Raw genomic sequence first — 23,750 nt, forward strand, 5'->3', positions numbered from 1 at the left:
CGATCTAGGGTCCAACAGTCACCTGATCTGAAAACATGAATTTTTTTATAAAACGTGAGTACAATACTCAGTGAGTGAACAAGAAGGGAACAAGCATACCATAAGGAATGTTTATCGAAATCATGATGCATTCATTTTCTCAAAACCATGCAATTGTTTTAGCTCCTTTAAACCCCTCATGTAAACCCTACATGAGTAAATCACTTTACATAAATCCATGCTCAACTATGCTACCAAAGAAATGGGAAATATGGTAAAAACCCACAAGTTAGCAAAATGGACAGAAAGTTTCTCACTGTAGCGAACTTCATTCTTGCTGCAGCGAGAACCAGAACATCAAGGAAAAAGTTTCTCTTTTCCCTTAAAACAAGTTATCCTGCTAAAATAACAATAGCAACATGTAACACATGTAAACTTTCAAATTTCAACAAAATAAATGCTTACATATTTGCATTTACAACCATATATCCATCATCAACATGCACACCATCCCATCATCATCATCATGCACACCATCCCATCATCATCATCATCTCATATGCAACGGCTTATACTATTGTCACTAGGGGGTGGGAGATCAGGAAGTAGCCCCCCCTTCGCTACGGTGGCATAACATGGTACCTATCAGAGCACTTGGCAAGAGGTGCACTTCACTTAGGATCACGAAGCAATGGAGCAGTCCCTTCCCTCCTTTTCCAAGCTCTTGGGATAACATGGTACTTATCAGAGCACTCGACAAGAGGTGCACTTCACTCCAGATCACGAAGCAACGGAGCAGTCCCTTCCCTCCTCTTCCAAGCTCCTGGGACGTACCACTCAACCCCTTCGCTACGGAGGCGACAAACGGTACCTATCAGAGCACTCAGTAAGAGGTGCACTTAACTCCGGATCACGAAGCAACGGAGCAATCCCTTCCCTCCTTTTCTAAGCTCTTGGGCGAAGAGTCATACTTCGCCACAGATCATATGCGAGAGTTCCCAGGAATAGGGTTATCTTTCCCTTTGCTCTGATACCAAGTTTGTCACTAGGGGTGGGAGATCACGGAGCATCCCCCCCTTCGCTACGGAGGCAACGACGGCTTATGTGCACTCCCACTCACACATAGCCGGGTCAGTAACGGCTTATGTGCACTCCTACTCGCACATAGCTGGGTTCAAATCAACATGTAAAGAAGCATCCAATGCATATCATGCATTTTATCATATTGTGATAACACATAAACCATTGTGTAGCACATTTTCACAATATAAAATCATTTTACTAAAAGCTTGTTCCCAAGGTACATTTTTTAAGACAAGTTGGATAGAATCTTTCATATTCCCCAAAACAAGTTTGAAATGCAAGTTCACTCATCGGTATTAGGAGTAGAAATACTCCTATTTTCAGTCCGCGGGTACAGTTCTTTACCCGTATCCAATGGCTCACCACCTAGCCATAATCCATGACACATATTCCAATTAAATTGTGTCGAATAGTAATAAGCTATTTCAGGCTCGATATATATATGATATGAAATGAAAAATGCACGGGTAGCCATCTAGACCCGATATTGGCCTAAGTCGATTTTTCATCCGATAAATTGGCCAATGCGTCCAATTTCACTCCAAATTAATCCATTTCTCCTATAATACCTTAATTTACCATATACCATTTAAATAAAGCCAAATTCAGCATTAGAACCCTCACAGTTCCTTATAGAAAAATTCGATCATTTGGTGCACTAGCACCAAAAATTTTTCTACATAACCGTTTCACCTTAATTCATCATTTTCCAAGCCATTTTCCTTGAAATAAAAACAATCCCCCATTGATATTCAGCCCTCATGGTTCGGCCAACAAGGAACCCTAGAGAAATTGAATATTTCTTTTGTGTTTTTGTTCATAACCATGCTTAACTATCCCTAAACACTAACATAGTCTAAAATCAAATTATTCCAACAACAATTCCTCTTCCATACCCATTTTTCAGAATTGAATTCATCATGATAACTCAATATTCAACCATGGAAATCAAGAACAAAAGAATGGGTAAGCTAGGTATCAAGGAGAATTAAAGAAATTTTAACTTACCTAGCTTGTTTCCTTGATTTCTTCACTTTTTCTTTGAATTTTCACCTAGGTTTTCTTGTTTTTCCCTTTGTTCTTCCTTTTTTCTTGTTGCTGGTTGTCTAGGCCAAATATGGTGAGAGAATTGGGGATTTAATGGGCTGATTTCTATAGAAAATAATAAAATAATCAAGCATGCCACATGTCACATGCTTATTGGCCCAATTTTTAACTTTTTGACTTTTTCTTCTTGATTTTTCATCACAATTATTCTGGTATTTATCGAATCCTACCACATTTAAAATCCCTTGGTCTTGACAAGTGCTGGGGCAAAAAATTTCCCGATTTGCCCCCGGGGTGAAAAAATGACGATTTTACCCCTATACTCCAAAAAATGTACCGGAATCAAATTATTTCTACTTTTCAACCTCAAATAACACTAACATTGATCAATATTAACCAAATGGGGTAAAAAAACTCATTTTATAAAAATTTTTGTTTAGTCTTCTAGTGGTAAAATTACCATTTTGCCATTGTGCTCCAAAAATACCAAGAATCATAATTTTTTTCACTGCTAAACATCATTTTATACTCCAATAATCATAATTATATTTCATATAATTACTCTTGGTCAAATGTGATCAAAGCTTGGCTAAAAATCTCCATTTTATCATCAAATGGTAAAATGACCGTTTTGTCCCTAATCGGTCAATTTTCCTGATGGACTCCAAACTGGACCTTGAACTCCGAATCACTATTTCTAAGCCATTTTGTGGGTTTCAAAATTTTCAATTTTCTCTTGGAATTTCTATTTGAATTAGTTCAAGACTCGATTTAACTTAGTTGTACCACTCGGTACAATACCGTCTTTTAATCGAGCTTGCCAAGGTCTCACAATTATGACTAAATTACCCCTCTTAGATTTAGAAAATCACAACCCTATCCATATAAAACATTTTTTTCTTTCTCTTCCTTTTTTCCCTCTTTCTCTCAACCGCATGGTTCTCTTCCACAGTTTAGGGTTCTGTCAGTAGCACTGCCTCTGTCATCCACCTTTCTAGCTACATTATTCTCTTTCATAGTCCAGGAACTTGCTTATTGTGTTCTTGTTTTCTATTGAAGGTGGAAATAACCTAGTGTTGAATTATTTTGAAAATGCTATGATTTGTTTTTATCTAACATGTGTGTTTCTCGATATTTTAGTTGTGGGTCGAGTTTGTTCTCCTTTATTTCTTTGATTCATTGTCAATATTATAGATTATGCTTAGTGGCTATGATTTGGGACAAGCAATGGCATCCTTCCCGTCATCACCTTCAACTACTATGATTTCTTTTATAACTTTGCAATAAGTTATACTCATTATTTCAAGTTGCTCCATGCTATTAGCAGTAGAAGATGTTATCAAATTTATATGTCCGTGACACTTTGACACTTCCCAATATTTGAAAAGATTTTGCAAAGATACTGAAAAAGACACTAAACTGTCTAGTTTGTTACATCTTAATTTTTTTAGGGTTTTCAAGTTTTGAAACACTGATCTGGGTTCAAACTTTCCCTTCCAAAGATGTGTCAGCTCAGAAAGTTTAGATAGGTTTAATTTGTATAGTTAATTTAGTGTCCATGCATGCTTTTCCTCACCATCTAATTCTTCCCATTGAAATATTTGACTAAAGGAAGCATTACTCGCAATAAGCTAGGGAATATGGGAAAAATGACCAGAAAAAGTAAGATGAAAGAATAGTTGATTGCTTAGGTAAGTGTATGAGCTTTAAGACTTTTAGTTTGAGGAAATATTGAACAACTGGAAGTTGTCTAAGCCAAATCTTTTTCATAAAAGATTTCTGTTCCAACCATAGTTCTTCTAAAGAAGGAAATGTCACCTAGAAATTGGAGAATTAAGGTGTCAAACCAAAACCAAGGGATAAATACCATATAAAGGATATGAAAGGGTAGTGGTAAGCACAATTATTTGTCATTTATCAAGATGAAACTTTTAGTAAGTTTTCAATACTTTGTTATACAGGAGAGCTATATTGAGAAAGTTCTTACTCATGAGTATCGCATGGCACCTAATTAAAATCAAGACTTCTCCTTGTGATGTTTTTTCAGTTGCTCTTTAATTAATATTTTTTTCTCTGTTCTTTAAGCATATATTTAAAGCATCTCAAGGCTAGATATGCTAATTTTAAATCAGTGCACTATGAAAAGCACATATGTTTGTGACGTCAAAGCAAGTAGTAGCACATTATAGAACTGCTATGGTATATATCAAAGTCAAATCTTTCCTCTGCTTCTGTTAGTAGGCACTTAGATACATGAATTATTTCCTTTTCTTTGCTTGTCTCTTTAACCCAGTCGCACCACCTTTCACAATTAAAAACCATTTTGATTAAGGAAAAAAATAGATACATAAATTCCTTTTAACAAACTTAGGCAAAGTATGTTGGAGGTTTATTTTTTGATGGCTTCTCCTGATTTACTGTCAACATGATTTTAAGATGATATGTTGATCAAGGCATAGCATCTTAAAATCATGTGCTTTTTTTGTATCCAGGGAACTTATAATTTCTATGAATTAAATCCATTAACTTTCAAAAAAAAAAACTTAGGCAAAGTAATTAGTCAGTTACAAAGAGAAATAAGAATATGTGAAGGATACTATAGCCTATTTATGCCTTCTAATTATATGCTTATGGGGCTGAAATGTGCTCCTGAGGTCACTTACCCGTACCCAAGTCCATTTTTTGACTGATGTTGTTGTTGTTGTTGAGCAGTCAATGATCTAAAATATCAGTTATACTTTCAAAGGATAAACAATGATTTTGCTATGAAGGTTCAAGGATAGAAAGTTAATAGGACAAACGGAGTTTCAACTTAATCTTCAATTAATCTTTTAGCTAAAAGTTCAAAATTAAGTTTAGTTTAATTGCATTTGAGGATAAGCATGATTAAAAACATTGTTATTAACTATTTTCATACAAGCAGACCTGACTGTGTTGAATTAATTTTCTAAAAATGAATGGTTTGGTCCAACTCCTAAATGACAATGACACATGCCAATTTTCATAGCACCTTTCATGTCATTCTTTAATTGAGAAGAATGTATAAAATCTTTAATTCACTTCTTTAATAAATATAACTTTAAAATAAGACAATTCGAATTCAACTTCTTTAAATAAGATAATATATGTGCTGATAATTATATAAGATGCTTGCCAACTCTTTCATCATAATCCCATTATTATTAATATAATAATAATAATAATAGTAATAATAATAATAAACAAAAAACTTCCTTTATTATAAACCACAACATTCTTTTTGGTAAACATTTCTTTTTTAAACAAAGACTTAAAAACAAGGCAATGTTGTTCGATTGAAAACAAAACGTATTGTTTGCATCATTGTAATGATTTAATCCCCATGGCACTATATTCTTTTTATCTAGTTTAGGTGCCTAACTCTATAGATTAAACCTTAAAACTTATTATCCTTTTCCATAACTTTCTATTTATCCAAACAAAAGTTCAAAAAAAAAGTAAATAAGGAAAAAATTTAGGGTAAAGGGCTTTGAAATAAGATTTCAATTAAGGAAGGTAACGGGGTTTTGGGAAAGTTAGTTGAAATTAAATCCATCATTTTAGGGTATTGATGCAAAGATATGTACAACATGATTATAAATTAATAATATTTATTTTTATTTTGTTTTATTTTTTACTTTTTATATGCCATATGGCTTTAATATTTTTTGTACATAATAAAATAGATTAGAATATTTATTTTTTGTAGTCATGTCGTTTGTGTTTGAGAAGAGAAGCTAAATGACGAAAAAGGCTAATAGCTATGTTTAAATTTTATATGGAGATTTGTCGTGCTATTAGTTCATTCTTGACTTTATTGTCTGCAGCGTCGACTTTATGTACTTATAGGCCAAGAGTAAGATCTTATGCATTAGATTTTGATGCAAATCGAGAGTATGAGAGGTAACTTGTGTATGATAATGATATTTCATGTGTTTCACAAATTAGGATGAATAGAGAAGCTGTTTTTAAATTATGTGAAATGTTAGAAAGTATTGGAGAGTTGAAGTCAACAAAGAACATGCTTGTAGATGAGCAAATAACAATATTCTTACATATTATTGCTCATCATGTTAAGAATCGAGTAATTAATTTAAATTTTAAAAGGTCAAGTGAGACAATTAGTCGGTACTTTCATAATTTTCTAAATACCGTGTTGAAATTGAAAGAACATTTGTTTAGAAAACCTAAGCCCATTCCAACAAACTCAATAGACAATCGGTGGAAGTGGTTTAAGGTAGATTATAGATCTTATTACCTTTGTAACTATATATACAAGACATTAATAGGTTTACTTATAAGTAATTCATTACATTGGATTTGTAGAATTGTTTAGGTGCTCTAGATGGGACATACATCAGGGTTAAGGTGCCAAATACAGATACACCTAGATATCGCACTCGTAAAGGGGATATTGCAACAAATATGTTAGGTGCATGTATACCTGACATGCAATTTGTCTTTGTTTTTTCTGGTTGGAAAGTGTTTGTAGCTGATGGTAGAGTTTTTTTAGATGCACTAAGGAGAAGAAATGGATTTAAAGTGCCTTATGGTAAGCTTTCTTATGATAATAGAAAGGTATTTCAAATTATGTACTATATTATTATTCTAATTAAAAAAATAAATAACTTATTTAGTTTGTTTTATATTGGTTGTTACTATGTAGTTGATGCAAGCTATACAAATTGTGAGGGCTTTCTTGCACCTTTTAGGAGTCAACGATATCATTTGAATAAATGGCATCAAGGCCATAAACCAAGCAATCTTGAAGAATTTTTCAATATGAAACAAGCAACTACTTGTAATGTTATAGAGAGGTGTTTTGGGTTGTTGAAAATGAGGTGGGGTATCCTTAGGAGTCCATCATTTTATCCGATTAGGATACATAATTGGATTATTATAACCTATTGTTTACTTCATAATTTTATTAGGAGAGAGATGAGATTTGATCTTATTGAAGTGGATTTAGAGGAATGTATTGAAACCAATACAACAGTTAAGGAGGCTTTTATAAATACTATTAATCCTACTAATATTTGGGGTAATTTGAGAATGGAATTAGCAAATCAAATGTTTAATGAATGGCAAGTATCTATGCAAAATGATGATTGACATTTGTTAGGCATATTGTTATTTGAAGGACTATTTTAGTGTTTCCTTCCTTTGTCAGTACAAGTTGTGCTTTTTTCTAATTTGTTATTAGTGTCTTAATGTTTTGTCAATTGTTATTGTTAATTGTTGTTTATATTGTACTTTTTATCATGTGAATAAAGTTAGACAAGTTTTAATATATTATTGAATATATCTCTTTATCCTTTATTTTTTTAGCATTATAATTAATTTTTTATAATAAAATATTTGATGTATGGTAGAAAACAATATCTGCATCCTCAACCCTAGCTTCTCAAAGTTCAAAGGGAACCAAAAGGAAATGGAATTATCATAAAGATGTTGCACTTATTTCAGCTTTGACTGATTTGCATAATATAGGATAATATAATAATGACACTGGTTTTAGAGGGGGTTATTTAATAGAACTTGAAAATATGTTTGCAACAAAATTGCCAAATGCAAACTTGAAGGCGAAGCCCCATATAGAGTTTAGAATAAAGACTTTGAAAATAGAATGGGCTATTGTATATGATATGGTGCATGGGACACATACTAGTGGATTTGGTGTAGACACCCATTCAAAATCAACCAAAATAAAAATAAAAAAGGAAAGAAAAGAAAACAGGGAGAAGATTGAGCGTGTACTCAGCCCCCCATCTCCGGTCTTTCATTACGGGGCACTTAAGTCCCCTGAAAAGTAGCCAGATCTTGGGGAATAGTTACATTCGGCAATTAGCCCCCATTCATGCCAGAGTCTTGTGAAATCATGCTCAGAAGAGCATGATTTCATCGCTGGATTGTCGAAATCTTTGGCCAATCCAGCTTTTAAATGGGGGGCCTCGGATAGATTTTAAAGGGGGGGAATCCACAACAGAAAAAAAAAACATTTTCAAAAAGAAAAAAATCCATTCTCTTCAAACAACATTAACTTGCAAATAAAAAACCTAAGTTCTAGCAACCAAATACCCTAACCATAAAAATCACAAAAAAAAAGGAAAAGCCAAAGAAGGGAAAGATCTTATGCGATTTGGTGGGCGAATTGAGAGGGGGCGATTTCTGGGTATTCGTCAACTTGGAGAGATCTAGAAAGCCTTTGGGAAGCCGGCGGCAAAGAGAGAAGAGCCCAATTTGGGCAACAAGAGAGAGAGAGAGAGACCGGTGGGCAGCTAGAGAGAGAGGAAGCCGTCGGCGTAAGGGAGAGAAGAAGGAGAAAAGAAGGGCGAAAATAGTGCCGCGCACCAGATCCGGGGACGATGGGGATCTGGCCAGCAAAAGGATCGGTTGTAGAGAGAAGAGAGAGCATTTGGGGGTTAGAGAGAGAAAATGGGAGAAAAAAATAAGGAAAAAGAAAAATAATAAGTTTTTATTCCAGACAGAAGAGAGCAAAACGACACCGTTTGAGTGGAGTGGGGGAATTGAAAGGGTCAAGGCCTAAACGGTGCCATTTCGAGGGGCTCTACAAGCACCAAATGGTGCCTTTTGAAGAGCAATATTGCAGGCTTGTTGAGCAGATTTCGCAGTGCAGTTTTGGCCCTTTTGTGGGTCATTGATCTGGGCTAATCTGAGCTTGAAAAGGTATAAATTCTCTCTAGATTTGAGCTTGTTTTAATTGATTTTGAATCTAGCCCATTTTATTCAAATTAAATGTATTTTTAGCTTAATTTTAAAACCAACGATAAATAAAAAAAATAACAACAATAGATGATGTAAATATAATTAGTATAAAAAATAAAATAAAATAAAATAGTTATTTTAAGTGATTCGATGATAAAATTTCACTTAAAAAGGGGCAAAGGGTTGCCTATTCAGGTGGGTTACTTAGGGGTGGAGTTTGAGACGAATTTTCACCGAAGCGTCGGGATAAATCCGAACTCTATGCTTCTACACTCATTAATTCAAATAATTGTTGTTAAAATAATAATAATAATAATAACAAATAATAATAATAATAAATATTAAACAAGGTAATAAATCATCCTACACTATTAAACACATTATCACATGAATTTTAATTAACTAAATCAATAAACGCGATCATATAGGCATTATCATCTTATATTGTCATAGCATGTCACATTCTTCTTGTTAATGGGGCGATAATCCTGATGATGGGATTTCCCGAGGAACTCACAGAGACAAGTTCTTCTCAAGATATCCCTAGGTGAGGAAAACTTTGAGACTTCACCAAAGCGTTGGGATAGTCTACGAATGATTTTTCGATAAGCGATTGTCGGCCTCATTGTTTAAAATTGAATAAATCACGACATCATTTTATGATTGCATCACGTGCATACGTAAAACCGAGTAAAAGACTCAATCAACCAAATAATTAGTTAATAAGCAAAGGCTAAGGAGACATAGGAATAAAATCAATGTAGGCCATGATAGGATAATTTAAGCTTAAATGGTACCGTTCGTGGAACGGGCTCCAAGGAGGTGCTAACCCTTCTCCGTGCGTAACTGCACTCCCGAACCCATCTCTAAAAAATGTAGACCAATTCTCGTTCTTTCGACGGACCTAAAATTAATTTAGGATTTCGTCGATTAGAATCGAGTTAACAGGTGGCCAATCACACCTAAATAAAAAGATTGGTGGTGACTCCTAGTTACTCGATTTTCGCCTACGTCTAGCGGACGGGTTCTCGAACCTGCACGTTATGACAGATGGCGACTCCACTGGGGACATCCGAGAGTCGAGCCATAATTAATCATAAGTTATCTTAGGCCTTAAATAATTTAATGTTTTCCTTAATCTTGGGCGTTTGCTTTTACTATTATTTGTTGCATTTACTATTTTGATTATTGTTATTGCCATTTAATAATTGCGGGGAATTTAGGATAGAGGGAGTGTGAGATTATTAGTCCGAGGTCGGTATATTCCTTCTCACACACGACACGTCTTGCACTCATGCATAAGCCTTATACCCGGGCTTTGTCCTTAATTAGAAGGGGGTTAAGTAGTTATGCTCTCGTGAGGTGATAACCTCCGCATGAGCTAGTGAAAACTCCCACTCAGATCAAAACTAGTCCGTTTAAAGCCTGAATGGGTGAGGACCGGGGTGCCTTGCTAGTCCATGTGGACGACAGTAAGGAGTTATTTGGGAACCTTTAGCTCCCTTTTCAACCCTAATCCAGCATATAAAATGCCCTGAGTAGCCTTTACCTATGTAAAGCTTCACCCGTGAGAGAATACCCTCTGATTAGGTACACATGAAGGAATGATCATATTTTCCCTTACCCTAAACTTTTCCCCTCAAAATAATGAAGGTATCTCGCGTATCCATGTTATTAATTAATTACTCTTGATTTTTCTTGTATATACTAACTTAAACTTGTTGCCATTTTTGCATATGCATATTTGCATCATACTTTTGCATATAGGAAAAGTATTTGTCACTTGACAACTATTGACGAAGTAGCTTCAATTGCATCCATGAAGTCATCATGGCCACCTTCAAGCTACGACAAAATATATGAAGTGACTCAGCACATGGCGAATGCCCAACAAAATGAGGGGGATTGCTTGGCAAAGATCATGTTTCACTGCTACCTGATAGAGTCTACCTCGACCTAAAGCAGAATGATTTCACATATTTGCTTGAAATATGGGAAAGTTGGGGGGCTACGACTCGAGCAAATTTCGATAAGAGATATGGCCACATAGCTTGGCTCCTTAAGGTCCAGATTGATGAACAGTTATTGAAGGCCATTGTGCAATTTTGGGATCTGTCATATAGGTGTTTTGTGTTCAATGAGGTGGATATGGTCCCAACAATCGAAGAGTACTCAGCTTTCCTTCAAATTGATCTTGACAATCCGGATAAAATACATTGGAGAGGACAAAAGACCAGACACAAGCTAAAGTTAGCTAAGATGATGGGTATTACCTCGGGGGAAGTTGACCAAAACCTAAGGAAAAAAGGGGACAATGAATGTATCCCATGGAGTTTTCAACGTAGCTATATCATGAAGCATCGGGACACCTAGCAAGGACAGCTTGCGATGGCCTTAGGAATTTATGGGCTAGTGATTTTCTTCAAAGTTTTTGGGCATATAGAGGTCGAAATTATAGATTTCTTCAAGCAAGTTATCAACAAAGCCAACCCTTCACCTTCTATTCTAGCAGAAACTCTCAGATCACTAAACTATTATCGGAGAAAGGGGGAAGGACGATTTGTGGGATGCGCACAACTTCTTTCCATTTGGATAGTGAGTCACTTTGAGTGCAAGGTCGAGAGGTTCAAGAAGCCATTTCATCCGCAAAGCGCCCCTATCAAAAAATTTTGTGAGAATGAGTGGCTAGAAAATAGGACTAAGAAGCAATGGATCTCTAAGTTTCGAAAACTCATGAGCATGGAAGTAACGTGGAGAGCTCTGTGGATGCCTCGTTGCCCGGTCTTGTACAAATGCGGAGATGAACCTTGGGTGCCGGTAATGGGGCCATGGGGAGCAATCAGCTACGCCCTAATCATGGTGAGAAGACAGCTTGGGTCAGAGTAGTTTGTGCCAATGACACACTGACTCAACACTTTGGAGTTTACCTATGGAGATCTAGGTTTTCTGAAAAGGATTGAGGGGATTACGCAAGCTTGGAAGAAAACCAGTCGAGTCGACCAAGGGACGTACACTGATGAAATAACCATTAGATATCAGGTATTGAATGCTTGACGAGTTAAGGATGTGGTATATCGAAAAGAAGATGCACCTCGTGGCCCAATCGATCCAAAACCTTGAGATGTTTTGCTTGAAAGTGAGTTGGCTCAAAAAAAGTCTGAAGTTGAAAAAGCTAACTGGAAACAATGATACGAAGATCTCTAAAAAAAGTGTGAGAAGATGAATATGAAAGCGATCGAACAAAGAAAGAAAATCCAAAAATAAAACGTGATTGGGAAAAGAAGTATGAGAGCCTGAATAACGAGTTTTCTGCCACAAGCAATGAACTTTGAAGGGAATAAAAGTGAAAGAAAGTTGAGGCAATGAGCTTCAAGCGTACAATGATGGATTAAGAAACCAAGTGCGGTTTCAGCAAGAATCCATTCAATTGCTATGACAAGAGTACAAAGAGCTTAACGGGGTTATGGGAACTTATCAACGAGAGTATGATCACCTCAAGCAAGAAAACACCTGGATTCGAGAGTGGGGTGAATCCTACAAACAAGCTTACGTGGAGAAACATGACTAGATGGATTACTTGCTTAGGCAAATGAGGGAGGTGGCTTACAAGGCAAGAAGCATGGCTAGGAAGACAAACTTATTAAGGAGCTGGGTCTTTCCGATTGGGAAACAAGAGCAACAGTTGATTAAACATCTCGATGAAGTGTATAACCATTACGATAAAATTGGAGAATATTTCTAAATATAAAAGATGATTCTTGAATTGTAACCATAGATAATATCTTATGCAATGGATTACTTTGTTGATGGGTGTTAAGTGACAAGTACTTTTAGTACATGATCATTCATTTATACATGCATAAACCCCATTTCATGATAATAAGTGTTTTCGCATATAAATAAAGATAATGGGTGCATTTTTTTCATCTCATTTATGCACCAAAAATGCATCTAATTCATATTTATGATTTAAAAATAAGGATTCCAAGATAGACCAACGTCCTAAAATCAGTGACCAACGTGTTCATAATACTCGTCGATGAGTAAGAATCATGGAAGAAGAACAAAGGGAGCGAATGGATAGAATGAAAAAAGCTTAAGAAGAAATGAGAGAGCAGTTAGCAAAGATGATGGAATTGATGGTGTGCTTGAGTAAAGGAAAAAGAGTAGTAGAAAAGTCAGCTCGCCAGAAAACCCACCGGCACAAGACATTGGAAACTTAAGGGATGATCCACCTTATCCCCCGGGGTTCACTCCACCCCACACCTAGACTTTTTCAAGGGTCCACCCTCAAGCGACGTCATTTGGTTATTACAATATGCTACCCTCGATGAGCCATCAACCAACTCATGGGCAATTTGGATTGAATTCTGGGACAAATCCTGCTGAACCAATACACGTCCCAGATTTAGATGATCTAAAAGAGTAAGAGAAATTAAGAAAGGATTCGTCACAAGTAGGAGAAAAAGAGAAAGTCCAAAAAAAGTATGATCTATTAGAAGAGCACTTTCGCGCTATGGAAAGAGTGGATAGGTTCAGAACCATGGATGCAATTAAGTTATGCTTAGTTCCCGATGTGGTAATCCCTCCCAAATTTAAGGCGCCAGAGTTTGAAAAATATGATGGGACAAAATGCCCAATGGCGCATATTACCATGTAATACTGGAAGATGACTGCACACTCACATGATGATAAGTTGTTAATTCAATTATTTCAAGATAGCCTAACTAGATCGGCAACCAGATGGTATGTGCAACTTGATCGAAGTCACATCAAAACTTGGAAAGATTTGGCTAAAGCCTTTATGGCACAATACAAACATGTTGCTGAATTAGCCCCTGATCGTTTATCACTTCAGACCATGGAAAAGAAAGTTGGTGAGAGTTTCAAGGAATATGCCCAGAGATCGAGAGATATAACAGCACAAGTCCAACCACCCTTAACCGATAAGGAGATGACTGTATTGTTTTTAAATATGCTCAAGGCACTTTTCTATGAACGGTTGATTGGCAACGCCACCAAATATTTTGCAAATCTAGTCCTTTCAGGGGAAATAATTGAAGGGGTAATCAAGAATGGAAAAATCGGAGGGAACGAAACTGCTAGCTCCAAGAGTGGGATCGCGTTCAAGAAAAAAAAAGCGGATGTACAAGCAGTCACTTATACTGGCCCACAAACCCATAATTTCAACGCTTACCATCCATATCCTCCATATCCACCTTTCTATCCAAATATAGGCAACGTTGCCCAGAATCCCTATGTCTATCAACTTGCCCCACAACCAGTTTTTCAAAACAATGCCCTCCAGCAATACACTAGCACCAAAACCCACAATCTTCAACCGACAACTCTAGTAACACTCAAAAGGGATTCAAAACCACCCAAGGAAAAACCCAGTTTGATCCCATCCCAATTTCTTACACTACTCTAGTACCACAATTGATTGAAAATCGACTCCTTGCCCGCACCCCTATAGAACCACTTAAACCTCTTTTTTCAAAGTGGTACGACTAGAATTCATAATGTGATTATCATTTTGGGGTACAAGGGCACTCTACAGAAAATTACACTAGCTTAAAACATAAAGTCCAGGCACTCATTAGGATAGGACTTTTAAATTTTGCTAAAAAAGACAGTTCAAATGTCGACGAGAATTCCTTGCCAAACCATGGAAGGGCGACAGTGAACGCCATACATGAAGAGATGACTCAAAGGGTGAAAAGAAGTGTCGATGAGATTCAAATGCCAATGGATAGAGTGTTTGAAGCATTGTTCAAAATAAATGTCATCACTCCAGAATTAGTAGACACAAAGGAATTGGGGCATGATCTCACTCATTCTTGTAAATTTCATATGGGGGTCATTGGACATTTCGTTCAAAATTACGATGACTTTCGTCGTAAGTTGCAAGAGTTGATGGATTTGTCAGTAATCGAGTTTTATGTAGAAGGCAAAGAGGATTTGGTTGGAACCATAAATGAGAAGCCCCTAACTGAAATGGCATCAAATTCATCCGGCTTGGACAAACCTAAACCTTTCACCATCCTTTATGAAGAAAACAGGAGTCCGATGAATGATACATCCACTACTGTTGTAAAAAATGGTATCACTATTGAAATTCCCAGCCCGTTCCCGTACAAGAGTGAAAAGGCTGTTCCATGGAATTACGAATGTAACATTTTAGGTACGGTCCCCCTTACTTCTCAAGTATCTTCTGCAGATCTAACCGAAGTGGGAGGTATAACGTGAAGTGGGCAATGTTATTCTCTTGAGATAACAAAAAGGGTTGAAAAAGGAAAGTCCAAACAGGGAGAAGATCCGAAAGAAGTAAGTACCTTTCTCAAGGACCAAACCACCGAACCTGCAGTTACTCCGAACAATGACGTTAAAAGGCTTTTCAAGGAGAAAGAAGCGGGCAAATTTCTCAAATTTATTAAGCACAGTGAATATAGTGTAGTGGAGCAATTGAAAAGAATGCCCGCTCGCATTTCGTTGTTATCTTTACTCTTGAATTCGGAAGCACACAGGAATGTGCTACTCAAAGTCTTGAATCAAGTTTACGTGGCTCATGACATATCGGTGGAAAAGTTAGACCATATAGTGGGAAACATCACAGTGGGGAACTTCATTGCCTTTAATGATGAAGAAATTTCATCAGGAGACCAAGGGAATAACAAGGCTCTCCACATAACCATTAGATGCAAGGACCATGCCATACCAAGAGTATTGATTGACAATGGTTTGGCATTGAATGTCATGCCTCGTTCAGCATTAACAAGGTTGCCGATCGATATGACTCATATGAGGGCCAGTCACATGATAGTGAGAGCATTTGATGGAAGTAAAAGCGAAGTGATAGGTGATATAGAAATACTAGTGAAGATCGGTCCCTACATGTTTGATGTCCAATTTCAAGTGATGGACATATTTTCATCTTATAATTGTCTATTAGGATGCTTGTGGATTCATATGGCGGGAGCTGTACCTTCTTCTCTGCATCAAAAGGTAAAATTCATAATTGAAGGCCAATTGATAAGCATTTCTGCAGAAGAAGATATCTTAGCCATCTAATCCTTATCTACTCTCTATGTAAAAGCGGCGAAAGAAGTCCCTGAATGCTCATTCAGATCTTTTGAATTTGTTAATGCTACTTATGTGGGAGAAGGGGTAGTGATACCAACTCCTCGCTTGTCGGCAGCAACTAAAATGGAGGTTAAACAGACAGTGGGAAGAGGATGCCGTGCTGGTCTGGGGTTAAGAAAGAATTTATAAGAAATTAATCGTCCTTTGACTTCGATCAAGAATGAGGAAAGGTTTGGTTTGGGGTACAAAGCTACCAAAGAAGAGAGGAAAAAATTGGTAGCCCAAAAGAAAATTAAGAGGATGGTTTAGTTCGAAGGAAAGGAAAAAGAATTGGAGAAAAGGACAATTTCGTACCTGTATGAGACTTTTCGCTTCGCAGGTTACATTCACCCCAAAGCATCGACAAAGGGCAATCCGGTTCTGCAGATATTTGATGAGCTATCAATCCATATGATCAAAGATGAAGAACTTAACGAGAAGGTCCCTGTGGTGTATCCAGTACTGCTTGGAGAGAAACTAATCAATTGGATAGCCACAGAGTTGCCTGTCATCTTTAAGTCTTTGGAAACAATTTTACCTCAATGCCTATGCCCAAGGGTATTAAGAGTAATTTCTTGTTTAAGTAGGGCTTTCTATTACCTTAATCATTTAAATAAATGATAAAGCATGATGTGTTTCATAATTCATCAACCTTTTCGCATATTTCCTTTCATTTATTCTTTCAGCCAGTAAATACTTGCCTATACACGTGTCCAATTTTACCTATTTGCAGGTCTTTAAATAATGAACACAAAGACAAACAAGAGAACAATTTGAATTTTGACTTCAAGAAAGTTTCGAATGTTGATGAATTGAAAAATGAAGAGGAAATGGATGACTATGACTTACCCCCTGATTTGTCGAGATTGTTGGAATAGGAAAAAATGGAGATTTTACCTCATCAGGAACTCACAGAAATGATTAACCTGGGAAATGGGGAAGAGAGGAAAAAGGTTAAGATTGGTACCTCGCTATCATCTGGTGAACGACAGAAGTTAGAAGAATTGCTTCATGAGTATGTGGATGTGTTTGCTTGGTCATATCAGGACATGTCAGGTCTTAATACTGACATTATTGTACACAAGTTACTTTTGAGACCGGATTGCAAGCCGATTAAGTAGAAATTAAGAAGGATGAAACCAGATATGTTGTTGAAGATTAAAGAAGAAGTAAAAAAACAATTTGATGCTAGGTTCTTGGAGGTGGCTAAGTATCCTAAATGGGTAGCTAATATAGTCTCAGTTCCTAAGAAGGGTGAAAAGTTTGAATGTGTGTTGATTACAGGGACTTAAACAGAGCGAGTCCGAAGCATAGCTTTCCTTTGTCACATATCGATACTCTTGTAGACAATACAGCAAAACATGCTTTATTCTCATTTATGGATGATTTTTCTAGATACAATCAGATTAAGATGGCACCCGAAGACATGGAAAAAACAATGCTCGTAACCATGTGGGGAACGTTTTGTTACAAAGTAATGCCATTTGGATTGAAGAATGTGGGTGCCACCTACCAAAGGGCAATGGTAACTTTGTTCCATGATATGATGCATAAGGAGATAGAGGTGTATGTGGATGACATGATTGGAAAATCTCGTACGGAAAGAGATCATACTGTAAATCTTAAGAAATTGTTCAAGAGATTGAGAAAATTTCGGCTTAAGTTGAATCTTGCAAAATGTACTTTTGGTGTTACTTCTGGGAAATTGTTGGGATTTGTAGTAAGTGAAAAAGGAATTGAAGTGGACTCAAATAAAATACGATCTATTCAAGAGTTGCCAACTCCCAAAACACAAAAAGAAGTGAGAGGATTTTTAGGTAGGTTGAACTACATTGCTCGATTTATATCCCAACTCACCCTCAAATGTGATCCAATCTTCAAGCTGCTTCAAAAACGAGACCTCAAAGAGTGGAATGAAGAATGTCAGCTAGCCTTTGATAAAATCAAAGTATATCTTACAAATCCACTGGTGTTGGTACCATCAACGACAGGAAAACCTCTTATTTTGTATCTGACAGTGAACAAGAATTCCATGGAATGTGTACTAGGGCAACACGATGAAACTGGAAAGAAAGAACAGGCCATATACTACCTAAGCAAGAAATTCACGGAATATGAGTCCAAATAATCTGTGCTCGAAAAAATGTGTTGTGCGCTAGCATGGACCATCTAAAGGCTCCGGCAATATAAGTTGTATCATACAACATGGTTGGTGGCAAAATTGGATCCCATCAAGTATATTTTTGAAAAACCTTTCCTTTCTGGAAGAATTGCATGATGGCAAGTTTTACTATCTGAATATGATATTGTGTATGTGTCCCAAAAGTTAATCAAAGGGAGTGTCATTGCTGATTTCCTTGCAGATCGAGCTGCTGAAGATTATGAACCTGTAAGTTTCGATTTTCCAAATGAAGATTTGATGGCCATCTTGCACATAGAAAAAGATGGTCCCAACGAACTTAATTTCTGGAAAATGTATTTTGATGGGGCGTCTAATTCTTTGGGGCACGGAATTAGAGCAGTGTTGATTTCTTCAAATGGAAAGTAATATCTAGCTACGACAAGGTTGAATTTCAACTGTACTAATAATATGGCAAAGTATGAGGCGTTGGTGATGGGTCTACAAGCAGCAATTGACATGAAGGCCGACACGATAGAAGTTTACGGAGATTCAGCTTTAGTGATATGCCAATTGAAAGGTGAATGGGAAACTAAAGATTCTAAACTGGTTCCATACCAAAAGCTAGTTGTAGAATTAAGTAAACAATTCAAGAAAATTAGCTTCAATCATTTGCCTTGAGAAGAAAACCAGATTGCCGATGCTTTAGCCACTTTAGTAGTAATGTTCAAAATAAATAACGGGGTTGACATCCATCCTTTGAATTTGGAAATTCGGGGGGTCTCTGCACATTGTATGAATGTTGAAGAAGAACCTGACGGCAAACCATGGTACTATAATATCATGCAATACATTAAGCATCAGGTGTATCCTAAGAATGCCACAGAGAATGACAAAAGATTATTCAGAAGGTTAACAATGGGTTTTTTCCTCAATGGGAAAATACTCTACAAAAGAAACCGGGACCAAATTCTCCTCAGATGTGTGGATGCAGCCGAAGCTAATAAGATATTGAAGAAGTCCATGAGGGATCATGTGGAGCTCATGCTAGTGGACATATGTTAGCCAGACAAATTATAAAGGTTGGATACTATTGGTTGACACTGGAAGTAAATTGTATAAATTTTGCTAGAAAGTGCCACAAATGCCAAATTTATGCTGATAAAATCCACGCTCCACCATCTCCATTACATGTCTTCACGGCGCCTTGGCCTTTTTCAATATGGGGGATGGATGTGATTGGGCTCATTACTCCAAAAGCTTTTAATGGACATCGATTTATATTGGTGGCCATTGATTACTTCACAAAATAGGTAGAAGCAGCTTCCTATGCTAATGTGATGCAAAAAGTGGTGTGCAAGTTCATCAAAAAGAAGATAATATGTCGGTATGGGCTTCCAAAAAGGATCATTATTGATAATGCAAGCAATTTGAATGGTATAATGGTAAGGGAGGTTTGTGCTAAATTCAAGATCAAGCATCACAACTCAACAACTTACTGTCCCAAGATGAATGGAACGGTAGAGGAGGCCAATAAGAACATCAAGAGGATTATTGAAAAAATGACTAAAGTTTATAAATATTGGCATGAGAAAGTTCCTTTTGCTTTGCACGCATATCAAACTTCTATGCGTACCTCCATAAGAGCAACTCCATACTCATTAGTATATGGTATAGAAGCAGTTCTACCTGTTGAAGTATGAATCCCATTATTGAGGGTGTTAATGGAGACAAAGTTGGAAGAAGCTGAATAGATCCGCTGTCGCCAAGAGTAGCTGAATCTAATTGAAGAAAAAAGACTTGCCACCCTATGTCATGGTCAAATGTATCAACGACGGATGATACGGGCATATGAGAAAAAAGTTCATCCTAGGCAGTTTTGAGAATAAGAGTTGCTCAAGGCATCAATCAAGGACAATTCTTGAAATCGAAAATCAGATTGTTTTCTCTGAATGGTCCGAGTGTTCATTACTTAAAAAGATCTAATGTTTGCTCTGTAAATTCTCTATTCCTTGAATTATTTAAACTCTCATATATGAAACTCTCCTTGTCTTCTTTATTTCAACCTTCTTGTTCTTTACCATCCCATGATTTCACATGATGATTCTCATAGAAATGAATGATGATTGGTAAAAGAAGGAAACTAATTAAGCAAGAAATTACACTCATTGTTCAGCAAAAGACTTAATGATGAGGAAAAGGAATGGCAGAGCTTTAAACTTGAGCAAAAAGTCAAATGTCAAAAAGAAAGGGTGCTTAGGGAAAATCCGGAGTTACCTAAAGTAACCAAAAGGAAAGTAAACAGGCAAAGATGATCGAAAGCTGTAGTGAAAAATTGGATGAAGTAGGAGAAGGGTCTTAAAACCTTAATGAATCATAAACATGAAAGCATTCTATTATTTCAGTCATGCATACATGCCTAACCATGCACATGGTCATTTTCAAAACAAGAAACCAAAATTAATTCAACGTCCCAAGCTCCGAAAGTAGGAATCCACCTGATCTAAAATGTTGAGGTCATAAAACTTTGATAGAAGGATTTGAATTTTTCATTGTGAAGTTAATCAAATTAAGTTGAACCTGTTTTAAGATAGGTCAAACCTAAATAAAGTTTAGGAATTTCAATATTTGAATCAAACCTGTTTTGAGATAGGTCGAGCCTAGATTAAGTCTAGGAATTTCAATTTTTGATTCGAACCTGTTTTAAGATAGGTCGAGCCTAGATCAAGTTTAGAAATGTTAATTTTTAAATCGAACTTGTTTTAAGATAGGTCGAGCCTAGATCAAGTCTAAGAATTTCAATTTTTGAATCGAACCTGTTTTAAGATAGGTCGAGCCTAGATCAAGTCTAGGAATGTTAATTTTTTAAATCGAACTTGTTTTAAGATAGGTCGAGCCTAGATCAAGTCTAAAAATTTTAATTTTTGAATCGAACCTGTTTTAAAATAGGTCTAGCCTAGTTCAAGTTTAGGAATGTCAATTTTTTAAATCGAACCTGTTTTAAGATAGGTCGAGCCTAGATCAATCTAGGAATTTCAATATTTAAATCGAACTTGTCGCGAGATAGGTCGTACTTAGAAATTTCATTTTTTTAGAACCCAGGTCAAGCCTAGGGATTTCATTTTCAAACGTGTTTCAAAATAGGTCAAGCCTAGATTGAATTGCTCAAATCAAACTTGCCTCAAGATAAGTTGAATGGGTGTCTACGTCTTTGCACTATTCTTGATTCTCAAGAATGTGCAAAGAGGGGCAACTGTAGACATCCATTCAAAATCAACCAAAATAAAAATAAAAATAAAAAAGGAAAGAAAAGAAAACAGGGAGAAGACTGAGCGTGTACTCAGCCTCCCCTCTCCGGTCCTTCATTACAGGGCACTTAAGTCCCTTGGAAAGTAGTCGGATCTTGGGGAACAGTTACCTCCGGCAATTAGCCCCCATTCATGCCAGAGTCTTTTGAAATCATGCTCAGAAAAGCATGATTTCATCGCTGGATTGTCAAAATTTTTGGACAATCCAACTCTTAAATGGGGGGCCTCGAACAGATTTAAAAGGGGGGGAATCCACAATAAAAAAAAACATTTTCAAAAAGAAAAAATCCATCCTCTTCAAACAACAACAACCTGCAAATAAAAAACCTAAGTTCTAGCAACCAAATACCCTAACAACAAAATCACAAAAAAAGAAAAAGAAAAAGGAAAAGCCAAAGAAGGGAGAGATCTAGTGCGATTTGGTGGGCGAAAGGAGATAGGGCGATTTCTGGGTTGTCGCCGGCTTGGAGAGATCTAGAAAGCCTTTGGGCAGCCAGCAGTAAAGAAAGAAAAGCCTGATTTGGGCAACGAGAGAGAGAGAAAGACCGGTGGGCAGTTAGAGAAAGAGGAAGCCGCCAGCGTAAGGGAGAGAAGAAGGAGAAAAGAAGGGCGAAACTAGTGTCGCGGCACTAGATCCGACCATGGTGGGGATCTGACTGGCGAAAGGATCGGTTGTAGAGAGAAGAGAGAGCATTTGGGGGTTAGAAAGAGAAAATGAGAGAAAAAAATAAGGAAGAAGAAAAATAATAAGCTTTTATTCCAAACAGAAGAGAGCGAAATGACACCGTTTGAGTGGAGTGAGGGAATTGAAAGGGTGAAGGCCTAAACAGTGCCGTTTCGAGGGGCTCTACAAGCACCAAATGGTGCGTTTTGAAGAGCAATATTGCGGGCTTGTTGAGCGGATTTCGCGGTGCAATTTTTGGACTTCTGTCGGTCATTGATCTGGGCTAATCTGAGCCCGAAAAGGTATAATTCTCCCTAGATTTGAGCTTGTTTTAATTGATTTTGAATCTAGCCCATTTTACTCAAATTAAATGTATTTTTAGCTTAATTTTAAAACCAATGATAAATAAAAAAATAACAACAATACATGATGTAAATATAATTAGTATAAAAAAATAAAATAAAATAAAAATAGTTATTTTAACTGATTCGATGATAAAATTTCACCTAAAAAGGGGCAAAGAGTTGCCTCTTTCAGATGGGTTACTTAAGGGTAGAGTTCGAGACGGATTTTCATTGAAGCGTCGGGATAAATCTAAACTCTATGCTTCTGCACTCATTAATTCAAATAATTGTTGTTAAAAAAATAATAATAATAATAACAAAAAATAATAATAATAAATATGTAAACAAGGTAATAAATCAGCCTACACTATTAAACACATTATCACATGAATTTTAATTAACTAAATCAATAAACGCAATCATATAGGCATTATCATCTTATATTGTCATAGCACACCACATTCTTCTTGTTAATGGGGCGAGAATCCTAAGGATGGGATTTCCCTGAGGAACTCGTAGAGACGAGTTCTTTTCGGGATATCCCTAGGTAAGGAAAATGTCGAGACTTCACCAAAGCGTTGGAATAGTCTACGAATGATTTTTCGATAAGCGATTGTCGACCTCATTGTTTAAAATTGAATAAATCATGACATCATTTTATGATTGCATCACATGCATACGTAAAATCAAGTGAAAGACTCAATCAACCAAATAATTAGTTAATAAGCAAAGGCTAATGAGACATAGAAATAAAATCAATGTAGGCCATGATAGGATAATTTAAGATTAAATGGTACTGTTCGTGGAACGGGCTCCACGAAGGTGCTAACCCTTCTCCGTACGTAACCGCACTCTCAAACACATCTCTAAAAAACGTAGATCAATTCTCGTTCTTTCGACAGACCTAAAATTAATTTAGGATTTCGTCGATTAGAATCAAGTTAACAGGTGGCCAATCACACCTAAATAAAAAGATTGGTGGCGACTCCTAGTTACTCGATTTTCGCCCGCATCTAGCGAACGGGTTCTCGGACTTGCACGTTACGACATTTGGGTGGGATGATTAAAGGAACATGGTTGTTGCTGATGATCCTGTATGGGAATCTTACATACAGGTAAGTTTTTGGTTTGAACTTATTTAAGTATTTTCATGTTAGTTTCTTAATAATAATATACTAATAGTCATCTTTTTTTTTTTCGTTATTAGAGTCACAAAGAGGTTGGCCTTTTTAGAAAAAAAGAGTTTTCCTTTCTTTAATGAGCTTAGTCTTATTTATGCAAGAGATCATGCAACAGGAAAAGATGCACAAACTGCAGTAGATATCCTCGAAGAAATGTAG

At 36.6% G+C, this 23,750-nt stretch overlaps 1 pseudogene; it reads left to right on the forward strand.

The window, feature by feature from the left end:
- Positions 480 to 23,750, forward strand: LOC108661250 (annotated as a pseudogene).

This window comes from Theobroma cacao, chromosome 3 (genome assembly GCF_000208745.1).
Source record: "Theobroma cacao cultivar B97-61/B2 chromosome 3, Criollo_cocoa_genome_V2, whole genome shotgun sequence".
In the NCBI taxonomy this organism is placed as follows: Eukaryota; Viridiplantae; Streptophyta; class Magnoliopsida; order Malvales; family Malvaceae; genus Theobroma; species Theobroma cacao.